At 37.0% G+C, this 21,870-nt stretch overlaps 1 long non-coding RNA gene across 1 annotated transcript; it reads left to right on the forward strand.

Moving 5' to 3' along the window:
* Window positions 1-6,828: 6,828 nt before the first annotated feature.
* Window positions 6,829-13,862, forward strand: LOC126968771 (uncharacterized). Its single transcript, XR_007730275.1, has 3 exons — window positions 6,829-7,031; window positions 11,438-11,562; window positions 13,767-13,862. It is a non-coding gene; the product is annotated as an uncharacterized LOC126968771 (long non-coding RNA).
* The last annotated feature ends 8,008 nt before the right edge of the window (window positions 13,863-21,870 follow it).

The following is a 21,870-nucleotide window of genomic DNA, read 5'->3' on the forward strand; positions in this document are numbered from 1 at the left end:
GAGCCAACCGTACGAGTGACGCATCGTGAATAAATCTTGTATATGTCTTGTTCAACTCTCATCCGAGAGTCCCGCATCGTACGTAAATTTTGTTTATAAACTTTATTTGTGTAATTGTACATCGTGTTTTTTGTATATAGCTTCAAATCATTCTGCCTTTTATCATCGACCAGTTTTACTTTGAGTTATCGTTTTCTCCAATAACACGAAAGTAACAGGCCGTAAGGCTTATGTTTGTCGATAAAGTCACGCACAATGAATCGCTTTCACGAAAATGAAAAACATTTTTGCACCGTTTACCTTTATGTATTTTCTCTGTGATTTTAACACTTTCTGTGTCATAGAAAGTACTTTTAATTTTAACCAATTATTATTATAATAAATCGTAAAATCTTCTCGTACCAAATTCCACAGTGTCTGAAAACGAAGGTTTTCAACCAGTGTGTGTTGCCAGTGATGATTTACGGTACGCTGACGTGGTCGCTAACTATGGTCCTTATGAGAAAGCTCATGGTCGCTCAGAGGACAATGGAGAGGGCTATGCTCGGAGAGCTGATGATGCGAGATTGAATCAGAAATGAGGAGATCCGTAGAAGAACCAAAGTCACGAATTTGCGAATCTGAAGTGGCAGTGGGCAGGGCACATAGTTCGACGGAAAGATGGTCGTTGGGGCAATAAATTACTCGAATGGCGACCACGTACCGGAAGACGCAGTGTTGGTAGGCCCCCCACTAGATGGATCGACGATCTGGTCAAGATCGCCGGAATACGTTGGATAAGGGCAGCGCAGGACCGATCGTCGTGGAAATCTTTGGGGGAGGCCTTTGTCCAGCAGTGGTCGTCTTCCGGCTGATGATGTGATGATGATGATATTATAATTTGCTTTTCATTGATAATCCAAATCATTTGTGTTTTCTTGAGTGTTCATTCCGCCAATATTCGTCTTTAAACAATTCGACACGTGTTTCGCCTCTACATGAGACATGTCTGACAGAGTTTGGCGAGTCAACATCTCCTGAGGATGCCTAGAATTAACACTCAAGAAAACATTTGGATAATTATGGATTTCCGCAAAAAACGCCTACTTCAATATTTTCTTTTTCATTGATTCATGGTATTTATTATTCGGTGCTTTGTTAATATGTTAAGATTGAAAATATTAAATATTTATATAGAAGAGATATTTACGATCCTTGAAATTTAAATTATCTTTTTTTAATCTGCTTATGGTCTATGATGATGATTATTGGTATTTAAATCATTTTTAAATTTGTGATTCGCTAAGGCATAGTCTACCAGCTATTTTTTTTTTTCGAATATGTTTGAAATGAAATGAAATATGTTTCATAACATAATTAATACGAATTATTATTTTATTTACTCACTGTTTACATATGCGCTATTGACTTTGTAAGCAATAATGCTGTGTATATCTACCCAAGTTAGAACTTAGAAGTGAGGAAAAAATGTGATATTGTAAAGTTTATAACTGGTGTGCATTTTTCATATTGAAATGAGTTGTAGCACTTCATTTAAATGTATTTTTTTATTTAAAATAACTTGCTCAAATCCAAGCTGCAAGCAATATTATTTTCTTTGCATTAAGTATGTCAGAAATGATACAATTAATTTTGGAAGTGCTTATGTGAAGAGTGGTGTGAAGGTTCTGAAGTGAATAAAAAAACAAACATTGTAATCTTAGATTAAGGATTGGTCTCCTCTGCGCTCCAGCTAGATACAGCACTACCTAAGAGCAATAGCTTTTTTATTAGGGCAACTATTAGATGGTTGTGTGCGTGGCATCTTGACACTTAATGGCATCTTTCAAATTTTGTAACATACGCTTCGTGTTATTTTACATTGAAGTTAATAAAATACAAAATACTTACTGATGATATGTGATCTGGTTGTCTTTCTTATTTCTTTCAGTATTATTTTTACAAACTTTCACTACGCAACCCGGCCTTTCAGTTTCAATTATTAGCAAAATTTAATAGAAAATGTGGCACGTCAATGTCACACATTGTTCGAGACTGGCTCGTGTACGCCTTCTTGGGCGTTCTAATAATTGCTGCACTTTGTGACTACGCCTGCGGTATCTAGTTGGAGCGTAGCGGAGACCAATCTGTAATCTAAGATTGTAATATCACGTTTGTTAGTAAGCGACACTGGTATTAAATACTTTATCTTGTTGATTAATGAATGATTTAAGAGTTTATGAAAAACAAATAATTTTGAACAATGCTTTTTTTGAACTCAGTTTTTTTCATTGACAACACATTGATTTGTTAGTCTAAGCAAATATCAATTAAGTTTTCTTATTACTTATTTCATGGGTAGGTACTTTTCATGTTATCAATACGTATGTGTTCAATGTTCTTCACATAGATAATTTCTACGTCTAGATAGTCTCAAAAGCTTTTTTTTTTATGAAAATAAGGGACAAGACGAGCAGGAGGTTCAGCTGATGGTAATTGATACGCCCTGCCCATTACAATGCAGTGCCGCTCAGGATTCTTGAAACCCCCAAAAATTCTGAGCGGCACTACAACTGCGCTCGTCACCTTGAGACAAGATGTTAAGTCTCATTTGCCCAGTAATTTTACTAGCTACGGCGCCCTTCAGACCGAAGCACAGTAATGCTTACACATTACTGCTTCACGGCAGAAATAGGCGCCGTTGTGGTACCCATAATCTAGCCGGCATTCTGTGCAAAGGAGCCTCCTACTGGTGTGTGTGAGCTGTGAAAACGTCGAAAAAAATAGCGACTTACTGTTAGCCTCTATTTTTAGCAGCAACGCACACTAAAACAAAGTGGCAGACTATCGCGTGTATAAGACGTAGCTATCATGCACGCTCAAGCAAACCTGGCCTGTTTTCATGCATAGCCTAACAGTTAGAGGCTCTATCTAGACGTATAAAAAATCTATGGTTTTTTATATTTATTTTATTTTGAATGAATTTCCCACCTTAAAATATTTCTCAATTGAAATGTTTGTTTTTAATATAATGTAGTTACCATGTTTGATACATTATTTAATACGCTTTTATGGTGAATAAATTGTCTATGGTATTACAAATATGATCCAAACAGATTGTCTGTCGTCGAAAACTTTGAGATTACATTACAGATGATGTCATTAGCTTTTAAGTTATATATAACTGTTTGTGAATATCTTTAATATTATTGTTCATTATGTGTTTTCTTAATAAGTCTTCGGAGCCGTTACTATGTTAAAAATAAATAAGTTTCATAAGCAATTCTTTTATTTATTGTTGTCTATAAGAGCAAGGACTTATTATAAAAAAAAAACCAGTAAAATTTTTGGTTAGTTGGGTCATGAAAGAGGTAATATGGGTTTAAGTATGAAATTATTATAAGGTACTTCGGATTGACATAGAACCTTCATGGTTTGAGATTTTTGAGTTTGCCTTTGGCTTTGCCCTCCAGATGGCCACGAAATTACAATCGCTGGAGATTTCGAGACCCAGAATTCCGATACAAGGCGAGGCTTTAAGGGAAGTGTTGTCGAAGAGCGGTGATACGACAAATGGGGTTATTTTAGTGGTAAACGCGCAAACTTGAGTCTTCTGGGGGTAAAATTGGACAAGGTTCAATTTACCCCATTCCGCCACCTTCTCGAGAGAGGACTCGATAGAAGACACAAGTTTCTACCGGCACTGGTCGACGATTTCCCGAGAGAGACCTGCATGGCCCGTGTATAAGGCATCACCAGTGCTGTCGTCTGCATAGCAATGTATGTTGGAGTTGTCCAACATATCATCATTTTATACTTAAGAGGAGCAAATGGCTTACATGATGGCGAGTAGTGAGCCAGCCGCTCATGGACATTTTTTTTAATTAAAAGTAGAGACGAGACGAGCAGGACGTTCAGCTGATGGTAATTGATACGTCCTGCTCATAACAATGCAGTGCCGATCAGGATTCTTGACAGACCCAAAAAATTCTGAGTGGCACTACAATTGCGCTCGTCACCTTGAGACATAAGATCTTAAGTCTCATTTACCCAGTAATTTCACTAGCTGTGACGCCCTTCAGAATGAAATACAGTAACGCTTACACATTACTGTTTCACGGCAGATATAGGCGCCGTTGTAGCATCCTGTGCAAAGGAGCCTCCCCCTGGCTCATTCGGTAACAGTAGCATCCGCAACACCAGGGATTCATAGATATGTTGCCCACCTTAAGGTGGGAGTATGCTCTTTCTTGAAGGTCCCTAAGTTGGTTCGGGAAAACAGCAGCCGGTAATTAATTCCACAAAATGGTTGAGCGAGTCAACGTGGTTAGGGTGGTATTTAGCATTTTGACGTCATGTCCGGTGGTGTCAACCTGAATAGCTCCTCTAAGCACTCCCCGTTATAAATGCGGTAAAAGAAGACGGTAAGAGAATCCATATCTCTATGCAACATAAAATAATCTAGCCAATCGGAGATGACTTGATGGTCAATAGCTCGAGCCGCTCTACATTATATGAGGTCAAATGGAAGAAGCAGGTACTGGAGAGCGCCCGCCCAGAAGGAACAACAGTATTCCATGTGACGCCAAATTTTTATATATAGTGAAGTACTTGCTTCCCCTTACTGAGTACACCAAGCTTTTTAGAGGTCAGTTTTACCTTTCATCTCTTTTTGCATCTTTTATTTACAGCAAAATTGCTCAAAATAAGGAAAAACCAATTCATATCTATATATTAGTATTTTCTTTGATTAACGCGAGTGTTACATGCATCAAATCTTGCATCGTTTAAATTTTAAAATTATGTGACATATTTCAAGCAAGAATAATATTTAGATTTAAATAAAATACTTTTTAAAGGATTAAGACGCCTGTAATTGTAACTGTGTTTTAACATTAGATTTTTGCGTAAGTTACATTTTTATTTTTATATTAGTTAACCCGACGTTTCAAGACCTTTCCAGATCTCATTTTAAAAGTGTTTTAAAATGAGATCTAAATATAAATTTTCTTGATATATATGTCACATAGTTTCAATATTTAAATGCATGGTTTTACTTAAGATACATACTGTTAGGCACGGGGTCTGCGGGTGAGATAATAATTTATTATCCATAAATTGCCACGAAGTGTCCGGACGCTGGCAGCCCTATCTGGCACGGTTCCAGAGCCAGTGTTTTAGGGCTGAGCTTTCACTCAAACACTTCTTGTTCTTTGTAGAGCTAAATTGTGTGGGATTATTGCTTTCAATATAGCTCGGTTTGGTGCAGTTGTTTTTAAAAGCTTAAGACTTTTAAGTCAGGGCTTCGAATTGGCTAGTTTGGATGCATTTGGAATGCAATTGAGTTTCGTTTCAACTGTAAGACAAACTCCGAACTAATTTTAAACTCTTTATCTACACCCATGCTTTAAATTATCTATTGAAGATTCTAAAACAGTTAGCTTATTGCCAACATTAAAACACCCAATGTCCTAATAACCATTACATTATCCAAACGAGTGTTGTAATGAAATTCAGTACAACATTACAACACTCGTTGTACGCAACTGTTGATAATTAGGTATTAAAACACTCATGTGATACTATTATCACATCATAAACCCACATTCATGTTTTAATACCTCTTATTACACAAAAGTTGCATAAATTACTATTATATAGGTTTCCCCTGGATTATTTGAACATTAATTTGAGCCACTTCAGGATTTCCGATTTACTTGAAAAGTGAAACACATAACATAGACCATGACCATTCAGGATAGTAAAAAGTATATAGGTATGTATAGAACGGAATAATTGACCGTGTTTTTCTTATAGAAAAGGAGGAGAAACGAGAGTAAGGGTTACCTAGATAAGTGATCATTGCCGCCCACATTCTCTTGCAACACCAGACGAATCACATATAGCCGTTGCCGCTCTTTACGGTAGGTGTACGCGCTTGAAGGTACCCATGTCATATCGTCCCGGAAACTCGGCACAAGGAAGGTCATTCGACAGCTTTGTAGTTCGTGGAAGAAAGTTCCTTGAAAACCACACTGTGGAGGAAATCCCCACACATCCAGATGGTGGGGATGATATCTTAATTTGTTGCGTGTGATGAGGAGTTGGAATTCGACGGCAGGAACTAAATGGTTAAAGATCTCACCTTTAGCACAAATAGTATTCAATTTCTGTGTAAAAATAGGTTTTTTTTAGAAAAAATTAAGTAAAAGAGAAAAAATATAATATATAACAAGCGACGTGGTTATCTCCATAAATTTCCCTTTCCAATGATATTGTTTACCAGTGGGAGGCTCCTTTGCACAGTACACTTTGTACAACAACGGCGCCTATTTCTGCCGTGAAGCAGTAATTTGTAAACATTATTGTGTTTCGGTCTGAAGAGCGCCGTAGCTAATAAAATTACTGGGCAAATGAGACTTAACATCTTATATCTCAAGGTGATGTGAGCGTTATTATAGTGTCGTTCAAAGTTTTTGGGTTTTTCAAAAATCCGGAGCTGCACTGCATTGTAATTTGCAGGGCGTATCAATTACCATCAGCTAAACGTCCTGCTCATCTCGTCCCTTATTGTCATAAAAAATTATATTTCTATAAAATATATCTAGTAACAGTGACGAATCAAACTCATACTCACATATATTTAAATAGAAACATGATCTTGACCAAAAAACTTATAAATAGTTTACACTTCCAAACTGTATTGAAAATTAATTCGGAATGTCAAACCGAAATCAAACCACAGAGCACAAGCCAATATATAAAGGAATTAAAAAGTTTTCAATCAACACTATGCACGTTCTATTTGGATTAAAAATAAAAACAAAATTGTTGACGCACTCGTAAATTGTATTTATTGACTGGAAACTGCACCGCATTCGGCAATTAAATTCGTTTACAATTCACGAAGAAACAACACGTCATCCGTCCGTCAACGGTTGAAACTTCAAAACATGAAAATTTATGTGGAAAATTATAATGACGTCAGTTTAATGCTGAAATATAAAATGGGTGAGAAAGAAATGAAATGTTGCCAATTGTTCGAACTCGAGGTAAGTAGACATTGAGTTTGGCTTCATATTGGGCCAATCTTGTATACCAACAGCTGTTTCCGAGGTGACAACGTATATTCGCTTCACAAAATACCACGCTGCCCGCAGTATTTGCTTGGTATTTTGCGATATTAATAACATGGATTCGATTATAACACTAGAAAAAACGGATCGCTTGTAACTAATTCTAGTAGGCTTCATAAGATACATAATACTTTTAAGGGTAAATGTAAACACTTTTATAATAAAGTCCCAGACACTGTTCAGGCATTATCTATAAATAAATTTAAATGTTTGATTAAAAAATGGCTCTCTCGTAAATCCTACTACCCCACAGCTGAATATCTAAGAGATCGGACAGCCTGAGACTAGATTATATATTATTTTGTAGCAATATTAATAACAGTTCAATATTTTATATTTTATTTAAAAGAGCGCAAAAAAGAATGTTGGTAGACATTCTAGCGCCGATTCTTCTCTCTTAGAGCGCCAGTTGTTTCCGAAGCGATGGAAGTGTTAGAATTGACATCAAAAAGATTTCTAATTGAATCAATTTTGAGAAAATAAATGCCTTTTAAGCATTTTAAGTCAATTAATGAAGATATGACTATGACCGGAGCGGAAGTAGACTTATTAAAAGTAAGTAATGCCTGCGCCATAGAATTTTCATCATTTTTCGTGTTTCAAGAAGTATGTCCCGTATTGATAATTACCCAATTGTAGGATTTTAATGTATTGCAGTTGAATGATGTCTTCATAGCTATTTATATGAAAAAAATTACGAGACGAGGTTTGTGAAAGCCTTCTTTGCAGAGGATGCCGGCTAGGTACCACCTACAAAATTGATTCATGACCAGCGTTACTGATAATTCTTTTAAAATCACAAAAGCAGTTATGTAAACCAGAGCTGAAGCCTTTGAAATGATAAAAAAGTGAAAAAATAATATCCTATTATATATATTGAAAAAAGTGTGATAACAAAAGTTATAGATCTTTTTATTACCTACAACTTTGCCATTTTACTTCTTTTCATAGAAGTTATAGTTTTGAAGGAAATACACCGATAAACCGTTTTTTACCCTTAAACACCCCCCATTTTCCACTTTCCGACCTCAGATCACCCGTAATTTATTTTTCCTTCCATTTTTGTTATATTCTTTTGTATTTCTAATGGGTTTCATCTTAATTTTTTTTATTTCAAAAAAGGATCGACCCTGGTCTTCTATTATGTTTATATTTGCATGAAAAAGATTGTATGACGATTCGTGGACTGTCGGTATCTAATAAAATGATAACAGTTACTTAGGAAATATATGTTCAAGCGAATTTAGACCTATTTGTTTATTATGACTCGAAAAAATTACATAGCGGTGGGTCACTATTCAATTTTGTCTGTTGAAGATCTTGCTGATGTCGACATTTATTGTCATAAAAAACCTCAAAAGATCTTGCAAACAATGCCATAGAGTGGGAGGCTGCTTTGTACAGGATGCCGGCTTGATAATGGGTGTAACGGGGCCTATTTCTGCGGTGAAGCAGTAATGTGTAAGCATTATTGTATTGCAGTCTCAAGGGCGCATTAGCCGTAGCTAGTGAAATTACTGGACAAATAAGACTTAACAACTTATGTTTCAAGAATCCTGAGCGGCTCTGCAAGCCGTATAAATAACCATCAGCTGAACGTCCAGCTCGTCTCGTCCCCTATTTTCATTAAAAGAAACAAATATTTTGTAAAAATTTTGTAGCGCACACTGAATTTGTTGCATCAAAGCCTAGGTCATAACTTTGATCCGAATAAAGTACGAAACGCTGCATAAAGTATCAAAACGGCACGTTCCATTCGTTGCAATACATTGAGCAAATCGATGACGAATGACAGAAAATATATAAAGCACGTTATATCGGGACGTACGCAACGTGATCAATACGCATCCAACAACATGGGACCATCACGTAAACATAGTTTACTAGCGTAATAGACAAAACACTCTCCTTATTACGGCGAGAATATTTCTAAAATGTTCCGCCGTTCCCAATATACTCTCTACCTACAGATAGAGATAAATTACTACCTTCTACTGTCAGTAATTAGCTGTCAATAATCTGAAGCTGTCCCAATATACCCGATAAGTCATTCTTATCGCCTTATATTGGGACGCGTGAATTGCAATTTCCTTACAAACTTTATATCGCTGGTAAGCTATACGTCGTCACATTGACAGACAGCGTGCACGGATAATGTGAGTTACCGTCGATAAGTTTATTGGGACAGGAAAGTCAACGATAGTTTCGATTTTTATTTCAAGTAAGAGATAGACTGAATATTGGGAACGGCCGTTAGTGAAGTGTGTAGTAGTATTTTGCTTTTAGACAATCCCTATGACAAATATTGATAAACGGCGTCATATTCACGTATACAACATTTAATTATCTGAGTGTTCACTGCTACAAAAATAAACATCACGAAAGTACTATCGTTGAATCAGAATCCTGTGAAATGTTTCTTTAGTTTGATTATTGCTATAAGTAACAAAATAATCTAATACAGAACACTGCGCTATAAATAGAATGTATTTATAATTAATTTCCGTTAAAACACAGAACAATAACGATAAACACTAAAATTAAAACGCGATTCAATTTGACAGGAGACTAATGGACACTAAATTGTTTCACAACTTAAGTTTTTATGTAAGGTTAGTTATCTCACTTTTACACAAGGTTCGTGTTTTACGCTAGTATACTAAGTATATGGACCAGAATGACCTTTTTTCTCTAAAACATAAGATGATTACTTTCTATGATTTGGCAGCAACTGAGGCAAACACTCTTATTCATTGATACGGAATGAGAATGTGTACGACATACGGTTAGGGAGAGAATTACTTTCCCTTAATATTTCAATAATATTCACATACTTTCTAATTTTATGATAAACAGATATAGATAATAGTACAAATACAGAAGTCTCACTCCGCAAAATCAATTAAAGAAATAGAGACTCTTGCGGTCATACAATAAGGTGTAATTCAGATCGCACAGCGCAACTAACCTACATTTTTGTTCAGCTAGAAGTTGCCTCTCTTTCTATCGCGTGACTCTTATCTCTTCTGATGATATTAGGGTTAACTTCTTTACCTAAAACTGTACCTAACTAGTATAAGGTCATCTTATAAAAATAGCTCAGTTTTTTCTATAACATAAATAGGTATGTAATCGTAATTTAAAATCAATATTCTTTCATTGTCAAACCTACATTAGCTGCAGATAGTAATGTATGCGTTGGAAGACACGACATAGTCAAACCTACTTAGTATTGCTTTATTTTTGTTTCTTCATTTTTAAAATATCGGTCGGAACAGCTGTGAAGTAGGTGACAACAAAGAGCGCGTGCGTCACTGTTCGTTCGCACGAACTTACGAATTCGATACCTACACGCGGAGTGAGACAGGCTTGGTTATGGTGAGACATAAAAAAAACTTAATATAATAATGTTATTACCTTAGAAACTTATACATCTAGACAGAGCCGCTTGCAACCAACCGATGAAAACTATCCACTTTTATTACTTTGGTGTACGTGACAAGCTACTACTTACACACGCGATTTGTATATAACTGTGTGTTAGTGTGCGTGAATTGCTCAAAATGGAGGTTACCTGTCAACCTCAATTTCTTTCGACGTTCGCGTTTTCACAGCTGCCACAGTCTATCTAGACGTATAAATGATCTAACGTTGTATATTAATAACGCTCTGTTTACAGACTGACTTAATTATCTTCTGGAAAAATTCAAAGAAAACCAACTATTATATAACACGTGAAATAATATACACAAATTAAATTTGAAAACAAAATTTATGAACGATGTCGGACTCGAACCCGCGACCTCTCGCGTACCGTGCGAGCACTCTTTCCACTGAGCCAACTGTTTGAGTGACGTCTTGATAGATTATGTATGTCTTGTTCAACTCGCAGGTTCGCACGAAACGCGAGTTCAAATCCGACATCGTTCATAATTTTTTTTTTCAAATTTAATTTGTGTAATTAATCCCAGAAGTGAGGGTTATCTTAGAGGTTAGACTTTAAAAAAAATATATGGTTTTTTTGCAAAATTTATAACAAATTGTGTAATAATATTTTTTTTTACCAGGGGGAGGCACCTATGCACAGGATGCCGGCTAGATTATGGGTACCACAACGGCGCCTATTTCTGCCGTGAATCAGTAACGTGTAAGCATTATTGTGTTTCGGTCCGAAGGGCGCCGTAGGTAGTTGTATTGCTCCTCAGAGTTTTTGGGGTTTTCTAGAATCCTGAGCGGTACAGCATTGTAATGGGAAAGGCGTATCTATTACCATTGTCATAAAAAATTTTAATAATATGTTAATTCTTAAATGTTTTCATCAGACCGACGAGTGTTAAGACGGCAATTGCTGACGTCAGTAGTTGCGGCGGGAGACGTTATCGACTCTGTGGCATCTAATATGTGTACCGGCGAGTTTTGCACGAGGAGCACACTACTAGGACATACGGTATGATGTATCGCATAACTGCTACTCTAAAGCGCCACCTACACAATCGTCATGCCACGACACGACGTTACACTCCGATAATGCTTGACGTATTTTGATTTAACAACGATTAGTTAGCTACTTTCATATTCCAAAAAAGAAGGAGCTAGTTCTATTTATCAATCAATTAATAATAGATTCCCTTTTAATCTCCGTTAGAGGTTTTCTTCTCCCTTGCACTCTTTGTTTGTCTATTCGCTAGTATATTGTAAGTCTGCAATAATCGAACTAGACACGGCGAAGTTATATCGACAATACGATGAGTGGGTGAGTTACTGAAATCTGAATGAATAATCAACTAATCTACGAATCGTCAAGCGCCTTCGTCAAGTTCTCTATGGTGAGCACGCTGCGAGGACGCTTTCAAACATCCCTTATGATCCCATTCCTAGCGGCGATTTCTTCGGCGCTGTCTCCACGAGCAAGAGAATCGTGACGCGCTTCTATCGTCAGGTAATCTGCACGTACGAGCGATTATTCCGTCAGCGTATCGTCATGACTCGAGACGGAATCACAGCGTGTCCGCGTCGACTTGTAATGGATTCGCCGCATTTCCTTGACGATGCATTGTGCTCGCTGCAAGAGAGCCGTGTTCTGTGGCGATCGTGCCACCAATAGCGCCGATACCGCGGCGATACGACGACGTTACGCGATAACATCGCCGTGCGAGGAAACGCGTTCGTAGGGAGTATATAAAAATATCATCACGTGACACGACGATAATATTGCTGCGATTCTGTCGCTCGTGGAGATGGCGCCTTTGCGAGTCATTCAATGCACTGAAGTAGTAATCATCGCCTCGTCGAGATATAAGCGCGATAGTATCGCAGAACAAATTCATTTTCGTCGTTTTTCACATCCCTTAAGCGTACAGATAGGCCGAGATTCAAGTCCGCAGAAGAAGTCTCTTTACTGTAGGTTTAAAACACATAAGCGGCGCCCAACTCTTGGTTACGCTGAAAAAGCCATTTTCATCAAGCCCTCTACTGAGTTTATACGAAAAATTACTGTTTAGAATATCACATAATCCTTAAAGACCGGCAGCGCCCCTGTGATTCCTCTTGTGTTGCAAGAAAATGTGGGCGGCGGTGACCACTTAACACCAGGTACAGCAAATATACAAGTCTTTGGTTGCCCATTCATAATCGAAAGATAAACTTCAATTAGAAAATGTACAGAATATTTGTTTCTAATGAGAGATTCTAAAGTTGGAACTAATTACTTAACGTTACACAAGCTTTGAATTTAGTAATTACTTTCTAGAAATGGCGAGTATTAATCATAGCTAAAGAACCTCATAACTTCAGCTTAACACAGTTCTTCGGCTTTTAAGTTTTAATAAGTACATTGATGCCAAGAAGGCTTGTATGAAATAAAATTGCTTTCATAACAGTTTATTGGTGGAAATTCATTTCCCTAAAAGATTTTTTCTGTGTGCTGACTTTCTTAAAAGCCGGCAACGCTCCCATGATTCCTCTGTGTTGCAAGAGAATGTGGGCGACGGTGATCACTGAACACCAGGTGACCCGTACGCTCGCTTGTCCTCCTTTTTTATAAAAAAAAACATACACACACACACTTGCAAGGGAAAGAAGAACACTTTTTTTAATATTGTTTTTTATATAAAAGATAGCTTAAGTAAGTAATCGGGGAGCCATAATACATCCACTCCCACTCAACCTTGGGAGGAGGGATGGCTGATAGGTACATTTTTGAAGTTATACTTCTTTAGGCGCGTTATGAAAAAATGATAAGAGTGAAATTTAAAAATGTGCGCGCATCACTGTAATACGAAAGAAACAGGTTCACCCTGTTGGTTCCTAAAATTTTCTAACGTTTGCATCATTCATTATTTTTTTGGTATCTTCGTCCATTATTAGGACAGGCAAAGGGTTGAAGCCCATACAGCCGTATTCATCATTAAATAATTAATTGTCAAAGCCATCTTTGCTAGATTTTTACAAAACGTAGAATAGCACGAAGAATAAATCATTTTAATGATTTTTTCTTCGTTAGGCCAAAGAAGTATAACTTCTTGCGTGCATACATAAGTACACACACACTTTTTATTATTATTTTAGTTAACCCGACGTTTCAAGACCTTTTCAGATATCATTTTGCGATTTTAATCCTTTAAAAAGTGTTTTATTTAAACATTGTTTCAGTTCGCTCCACAAAGCTCGATGGAGGGTCTGGAGAGCGGCACCAAGACTGCAGTGACCGTGCTGAGGTCTTGGGTACAGACACACGAAGAAGCGCAGGTATCGTTGTCATGGAGAACAAGCAGGCTCTGTCTGATATCTGATAAGTTCCCCGTTTGAATATAAATTCATGCATGATTTTGAACTAAAACATTATTTAGACGCGCTGAGCACTTTATTGTGTGGGTATTGAATGAAACTGGCTTGAAATATAGTATTTCGTTAATTTTGAAATTTTCAAAGATAAAAACCTCCGAGGCACTAAACGGCACTAAATTTCAGAATTCCAATTATTATGACTTATGTCAACTTTAGTTCCACTGGACATGTGAGCTTGCAAAGGTCACGAAACGTCAGGTTAAATAAAAAAAATTTACAAAAACAACCACCAGATATAATATGCACTAAAAAGTATAAAAATAATTGCGTATTTTTATACAATCTAATTAATTAATCTAATTCTAGTTACGATTATTGTTATTTTTGGATTCGGAGTCCTTCCGCCGCGACCCCCTCTCGTCTCTCGCCTCCTCACGACTCAAGCACATCTCACCTATAACTATGTATGTAATTACAAACCTATCTTGGATGACACCTACTCCAAAAATTAAAATAATCGTAACTAGAATAAAAAAAACTAAATTGTACTTGTTATATTTTTTATTACAATGGAAATACTCAATGTAAACGAATTGAGCCTTAAGCAAACTCCTCATAATGTATATATACTGTGGTAAATTAATAAGCCTGTACGACCAGAAAATCTACTTGAGAATTGGGATCGCGTGAATTACAATCGTAATTGAGACGAGTTCCGTACCATGGTACCAAAAGTTTATACACTTTTAAAATACTTTCAAAAATTTCAAACCATTTGGCGTTTAAGTTGTGTAGTTTCTATTCGGTTTTGCTCTATTTTCAAGCACACAGTGCATGGTTTCTGGTTATTCAAATCAAATCAAATCAAAATATTTTATTGCATGTCACATTTTTACAAAAAGGTGGTACATTAGATTGGTAGACAGTATGTGACGCCCTGATAGGGCACAGCAATGTTTTATATAAAATAAATAAGTTTTATACATATGAAAATAGATATTTAAAATACAGATAATACAACTATCATTATTAGTATAACTATATATTTCTATGTAATAAATAATTCTCACATTTAGTGTAATTAAAAAAAAATCGGGTAAATCGTACAAGCATTTTGACTTGCACTGCCTAAATGCCTATATGATATGCACGTCCCTGGTACGCTCGTGCAGGTTTGATTATCACGGAAAATACCCGGTAGATTATTTTAAAAACGTGATCCTAAAATCTGAACGAAATAATAGTTACAAACCGATTTTAACGGCTTTTAAATATAAAACCATCTTCAAAGCCTCGGTCAAACAAGACAGGGGACTGCATACTTTTATTCATATTAAACGATATTACTTTTCAGATAATGGTGGCGAGTGTCTTGATAGTGCTCGGTGTGTGGTGGCTGGTCCGAACTATCCTCTCAGTACTCATCAATCTGATCTGTCCAGTCTTGGTTGTAATAGTCGCTGTGGTAAATAAATTAACAATTGATCGCTTTAATTATTAATATATATATATGGATATATACATATTCATTTATTAATGTTCGCTTATAAAATGCTCACAGAATACCTTTATTTATTTATGGTGTGTGTGGATGGTGCAGCTACTGTACTCAATAACTGTTGTATTAATTTACATTTACTTTTTTGACTTACTCGTGTAAGACATTGACTATTTAACAGACACACTCTGTTGCATCATTTTACATTTTACATATTATATTGTAATTTGAAATTATTTGTAAATCGATGTACTTAAATGTAAATCTTGCTACTTCTTCTCATTAGATCAACCCTTTGCGAAGTAGCGGTAGATTGAATAAGAAAAATATTTTATTTATTTTTATTTTTTGACATTCACAAGTGTCATTTCCGTGACCTATGTGAATAAACTGATTTTGATTTGATTTGATATTACTAGCTGATGCCCGCGACTTAATAAGAATAATAAGCAAATTTGGAACTGAAGATGATCTTGTGTCCTATTCCAGTTCGGGTTTCCGTTTTCACTCCCGTTTACAACTTATATAAATCTTATTTCGAGGAAATCTAAACCTACTGTTGGTATAGTTTTAGCTTATCGACGTAAATTTCATTTTTTCACAAATCCCGCGGGATCCTGTTACATAGTGGACATTGTAAGTACATTTTTTGCACCATTGAACGCCAATAGTGAAAGAAAGTCTAAGTCCCACTGCGCGCTTCATCAACGTAGTAGCCCCCCCCCCCCCCCCCCCCGCCCTGTCAAGCCGCGTACTACGAGCGCAAATCGGCAGTGTGAGACGGGGCGTGACCGCAAACTCACTACACTCAAGACCTCCGAACGGTCCGAAACTAGTCAGTACTGTAGCGCGTGAGTCTTTCCTCACACGCGGGATCGTTATAGAATAAAACAATCTAATATAATCTGTTATTTTGATATTCTTCTTCATACATTTTTTCTATTAATTATATTTATAATTATATTACTATTTATTTAGTATTAGCTGACCCGGCAAACGTTGTTTTGCCATATAAATTGTATTGATCTTGTGCTTGCTAGTTGATAAGAGATGGCGCTAGTTGTATTCAGTAGTAACAATCAAACTTCTTAAAAGAAAAATAAAAATATTTTGTATAATTCACACTATAGTTTTATAAATTATAGCCTATTTGTTATTCTGGTGTGTAAGCTATATTATTGTAAAGTTTCATCAAAATCTATTCAGTAGATTTAGCGTTAAAGAAGTTCAAACTTACATCCAGACATACAAACTTTCACATTTATAATGTTAGTAGGATAAAACATTATGCCGAAGGCCGACCGTTCTTACTTTACTTAATTCTCTATCTCTATTATACGATTATGTTCTCCTTCGCGTCACTTGAATCTCTTGTGACTATTATATTTTAAATCTTTACGGCCAACCTTATACTTAACATTGAGTTCTTATATACGGATAGGAACTCCTTGTTACAGTACAAACACCGATGAATCTTGAGTAACGCAGATGAAAATAAATGTACTAAGTAATTAATGAAATTAATACTAAGAGCTTGATTGAAAGGATTCATAATCAATTACGCGAAGCCACACCAGAGCATTCGTCTGGTGTGGCTTCGCGTAAAATGCCATATGCCAAAAAGTGATCCCTAAATTGGATCAGAGATTGGACTAGTGCGTAAGTAATATTCGAATTTGGTCCGAGATTTCTATACCTGTATTTTTTTTATGAAAAAGCAGGACAATCAGGTCGATCTATTTGGCCGCGTGCAACGTAGAGCAGCTCGAATTGTGGGGGACCCAGTGCTCTGTGAACGGCTGGATCACTTGGCGTTGCGTAGAGAAGTCGCTTCATTGTGTGTCTTCTATCGCATTTATCACGGGGAGTGTTCCGAAGAGCTGTTTAACCTGATTCCTGCCGCCGAATTCCACCTTCGACACGCCACAAGTTAGGATATCATCCTCACCATCTGGATGTGTGGCGGTCCTCCACAGTGCGGTTTTCAAGGAGCTTTCTTCCACGTACTACAAAGCTGTGGAATGAACTTCCTTGTGCGGTGTTTCCGGGACGATACGACATGGATACCTTTAAAAAAAGCGCGTACACCTTCCTTAAAGGCCGGCAACGCTCCTGTGATTCCTCTAGTGTTGCAAGAATTTGTGGGCGGCGGTGATCACTTAACTACAGGTGACCCGTACGCTCGTTTGTCCTCCTATTCCATAAAAAAAAAACGCTTAGTTATATAAATTAATTTGTTACAGGTTTGTGTACCGCAGCTCCGAGCACCGTTGCTCGGACAGAACTACCCAATGTTGGCTAACATGCTACGAGATATACTGACGAAATTAGCCGATAACATTCATCCTTAAAAGTGAAAACGTTCTGTAAAAATTGTAATTTTTTTTAATTACTATGGCACTGTACATTTTTATTTGCGATACATTTTCTACAAAATAAACCCTTTTTCAATGAATTGGTATGAAAGATTGCAAATTGTTGTTAAACTATATTTTGACAATTACTTTTCGGATGAACCCGAGAGGTCGCGGGTACGAGAACCGCATAGTTCATATAAATTTTGGTTACAAATTTAACTTATAGTATAATCCCAGAGGTGAGGGTGACTTTAAAATAACAAATTGTGGAGATTTAAAAGAGCGACAACGCCAATTGTAGATGGCGCCACAACCTGAGGTTGACTTATGGCCGTTCCCAATATACCATCTACAGATAGAGATAAATTACAACTTTCTACTGTCAGTAATTAGCTGTCACTAATCTGAAGCTGTCCCAATATACCCGATAAGTCATTCTTATCGCCATAAATTGGGACGCGTGATTTGCAATTTCCATACAAACTTCTTTTGCTGGTAAGCTATACGTCGTCCCATTGCCAGACAGCGTGTACGGATAAGGTGAGTTACCGTCGATAAATTTATTTGGACAGAAAAGTCAACGATAGTTACGATTTTTATCTCAACTAAGAGATAGACTGAATATTGGGAACGGCTGTTAGTTGTGTATGATTTTATTTTGAAGGTTTTAAAATAAAAAAAGCAAGCGTAATTTATTAATGAATCACCCAAAACCCCAAGTGCTTGTGAACCACGGTAGAGTAGGGTTGATATGATAAGCTTAGGTTAAATAATATTATCACAAATATTTATTACAAGTAGCTCTAATTACACTTACATTTAAATTTTTTGGAGTATCTTTAGTTCCTTATATTGTAATAGATTAAAATGAAATTATATATGAAACTAGCTGATACTCTGCGACGTCGTTCGCGTACATATTTTTACATCTTGGGTTATATTATTGGACTTAGTAGGGATCCCTAATTTTTTTGAAAATGCAATGTACCCTATATCAGCTGGGGATAATGTAGCTTCCCAACAGTGAAAGAATTATTCAAATCGGTTCTTTTGAACGATTTGATTGTTTTTACAAACAATCAAATCTTTCCTCTTTATAATATTAGTATAGATATAATATAATAAAAACATACATAAAAATTGTATGTTGAGCAAGTCTCATTAAAATGATTTATTCGGCTGAAATGAAACAAGACTGGCTTTAGCTTTTGGCCTTAAAAACCTTAAAAGACATTTAAAATCTTTTTTTCTCTGACAATTGACAGTGGCTAAATGCCTTCCAGGACATGTGGCTAGGGTCCCAGACCAAATATGGACTCTAAAAGCGACAACATGGAGTGGTCCCTCAGGTAACAGATACCGAGGCAGACCCAAAATGAGGTGGAGTGATGACCTTCTTACAGTGGCAGGTAAAAACTGGCTAGAGAAAGCAAAAAATAGAGAGTTGTGGAAGAAGATGGAGGAGGCATATACCCGGATGGGGTCAAGATTATAATTTAAGTAATAACATTAGTTTAAGGTATATTTTTAAGTTACTAACATAAAATATGTAATCTATAAATCTTGAATAAATATGCTTATTATTATTATATTATTAAATGCCTTCCAGAGGCCTCTTACACACTCACAGTCATCATCATCATCAGACGAAAGACGTCCACTACTGGGCAAAGGCCTCCACCAAAGTTTTCCACGACGAACTGTCCTGCGCTGTCCTCATACAACATTTTCCGGCGATCTGAACCAGATCGTCGGTCCATCTTGTGGGGGGCCTACCATCACTGCGTCTTGTAGTATGTGAACTTTTCTGCCCCACGGGCCATCTGTCCGTCGAAATATGTGCCCTGCCGACTGCCACTTCAGTTTTGCAATCACTTGGGCTATGTCGGTGACTTTGGTTCTCCAACGGATCTCCTCATTTCTGTTTTGATCTCGCAGGGAAACTCCGAGCATAGCCTTCTCCATTGCCCGTTGAGTGACAATGAACTTCCTCATAAGAGCCGTAGTTAGCGACCACGTCTGCGTTCCGTATGTGATCACTGGCAGCACACACGCGGTTTGAATACCTTCGTCTTCAGACACTGTGGTAATTGGGACGACAAGACTTTACGGAGCTTCCCTAACGCTGACCATCTGCGTTGAATTCGACGAGTGACCTCATTCGCGAAATTGGACCTGCCTAACTGGATTGTTTGTCCGAGGCAGACGTACTCGTCGACAATTTCGAGGGTACAGCTCCCAATTTTTATGGGAGTAGGTGCGACATGGACATTTGACATGATCTTCGTCTTGTCCATGTTCATTTTGAGACCTACGTCTTGGAAAGCTGTATTGAGGCCATCGACCATATGGCGTAAGTCTTTCATGGTCTTCAACTTATTGTAATAAGAAAAAAAAATGATAAGGGTCGTGCTGAATAGGTGTCTGCGTGAGTTCATATATAATAATAATAATAAATTCTTTATTTCTACCAACAAAAGATCATAATGTGTTAATAACAAAGTAAACTTAAAAACTAGTGTTAGTAAAAGATATCTTAAAATCGAAACCTTCCTAACATGACAACTTCCTAACTAACTTCCTAGACATGTATCACACAGCAGTGGTTCAGGTACTGACAATCGAACCTGTGAGTAAATGCCCTCAGAATATCATTGGGGCTAGCCCGGACCCTACGCAACAGGGACGTACACCGCTTACGCATAGTCGAGTAAAAACAATCTACGTGTGCCTCAGCAAACATCTCAGACGCGCTGCAGTATCTTGGCAGCCCCAATAACATTCTGAACGCATTATTATACTGAACACGCACTGATATACGATATACGTGAATCCACAAACTGCTCGTGTAAAATGAGGTGCAGTAAGCTTTAAAGAGTGTAATTTTTACTGGCACGGTACAGCGAGCAAATCTGCGGATGGTCGTATTTGCCCTAACAGCAAGGCGTTGTCTGCGATCCCTCTCGATATCTTCATCATCCTTTCGGTCAAAGGACATGCCCTAGGTATTTAAATTGATCCACTCTCTTCAGTGGTGTCCCATACAATTTGATTATCGGGATAAGGGATTAGAGTGGCTTCCCCTTCGCCTGAAAGACCATGCATTGGCTCTTTTTTACGTTATAGATAAGAAAATATACAATGATAAGTATAATATATTAATTGTGAAGTTGGTGCTGTTGTGGATTCTTGTTAACTACACAGAAAATATGTTTCATAATGTTTTGTGAAAATTTTGTTGCTCACCTTTCCTCTTCTTCCATTTGGACTTAAGCTAAAAAGCGCCGTTGATTTTTTTTTTAATTTTGTATTACTTGGTTTATAAGCGACGTGTGAATCTTAGAAAATACTTGCAAAATGCTAGTCAGTTTCGTGGTTGAGCAAAGTCTAAGGATGATAACGATGATAAATGCAAAAGAATAAAGTATAATGCAGCTAACTACGCCCTTCACCAGATAAAGAAACTAAGGTAATGTTAGGTGATAATTGATATTAAAAAATATAAATAGTAAAGGGCCTGTTGGGTGTGTGGATGAGTGTGAATGATGTGTTTATTAAATGATTGTGAAGTTTTTTGCAAGTGGCCGATTCTATCCTGGCAAGACGACTTTTGTCCCTCGTACCAGTGACTAAAAGCGAGCTTGTCATCCAGGTAAAAAATCCGTATACGCACCACGTGAGATAAGTAGGACATTGCCACCCGCGATTTTCAACAATATTCCGCGGATGAGAATGACTTCCTCTTATCCCTAGGTGCGTAATATACTATTTTTAGTTACCTTTAATTTTTTTGGTTAAAATTTTGTGGCTCACCTTTCCTCTTCTTCCATTTCTACTTAAGCTAAAAATGCGCCGTTGATTTTTTTTAAATTTTGTATTTCTTAGTTCATAAGCGACGTGTGAATCCTAGAAAATTCATATACTTACAAGATGCTTATCAGTTTCGTGGTTGAGCACAAAGTGCACAGATTTGAAATTCAACACTAATTAATTCTCCTGTTGTCTAATTTACACGATGACAGAGCTCGAAGAAACTACCAGTGCTGTTGAGAAACCAATCATAGCATATTACAATGTGAATAAAAGCGGAATCAAATGAACGACGTATGTTCCG

The sequence above is a fragment of the Leptidea sinapis genome, chromosome 16 (genome assembly GCF_905404315.1).
Source record: "Leptidea sinapis chromosome 16, ilLepSina1.1, whole genome shotgun sequence".
Taxonomy (NCBI): Eukaryota; Metazoa; Arthropoda; class Insecta; order Lepidoptera; family Pieridae; genus Leptidea; species Leptidea sinapis.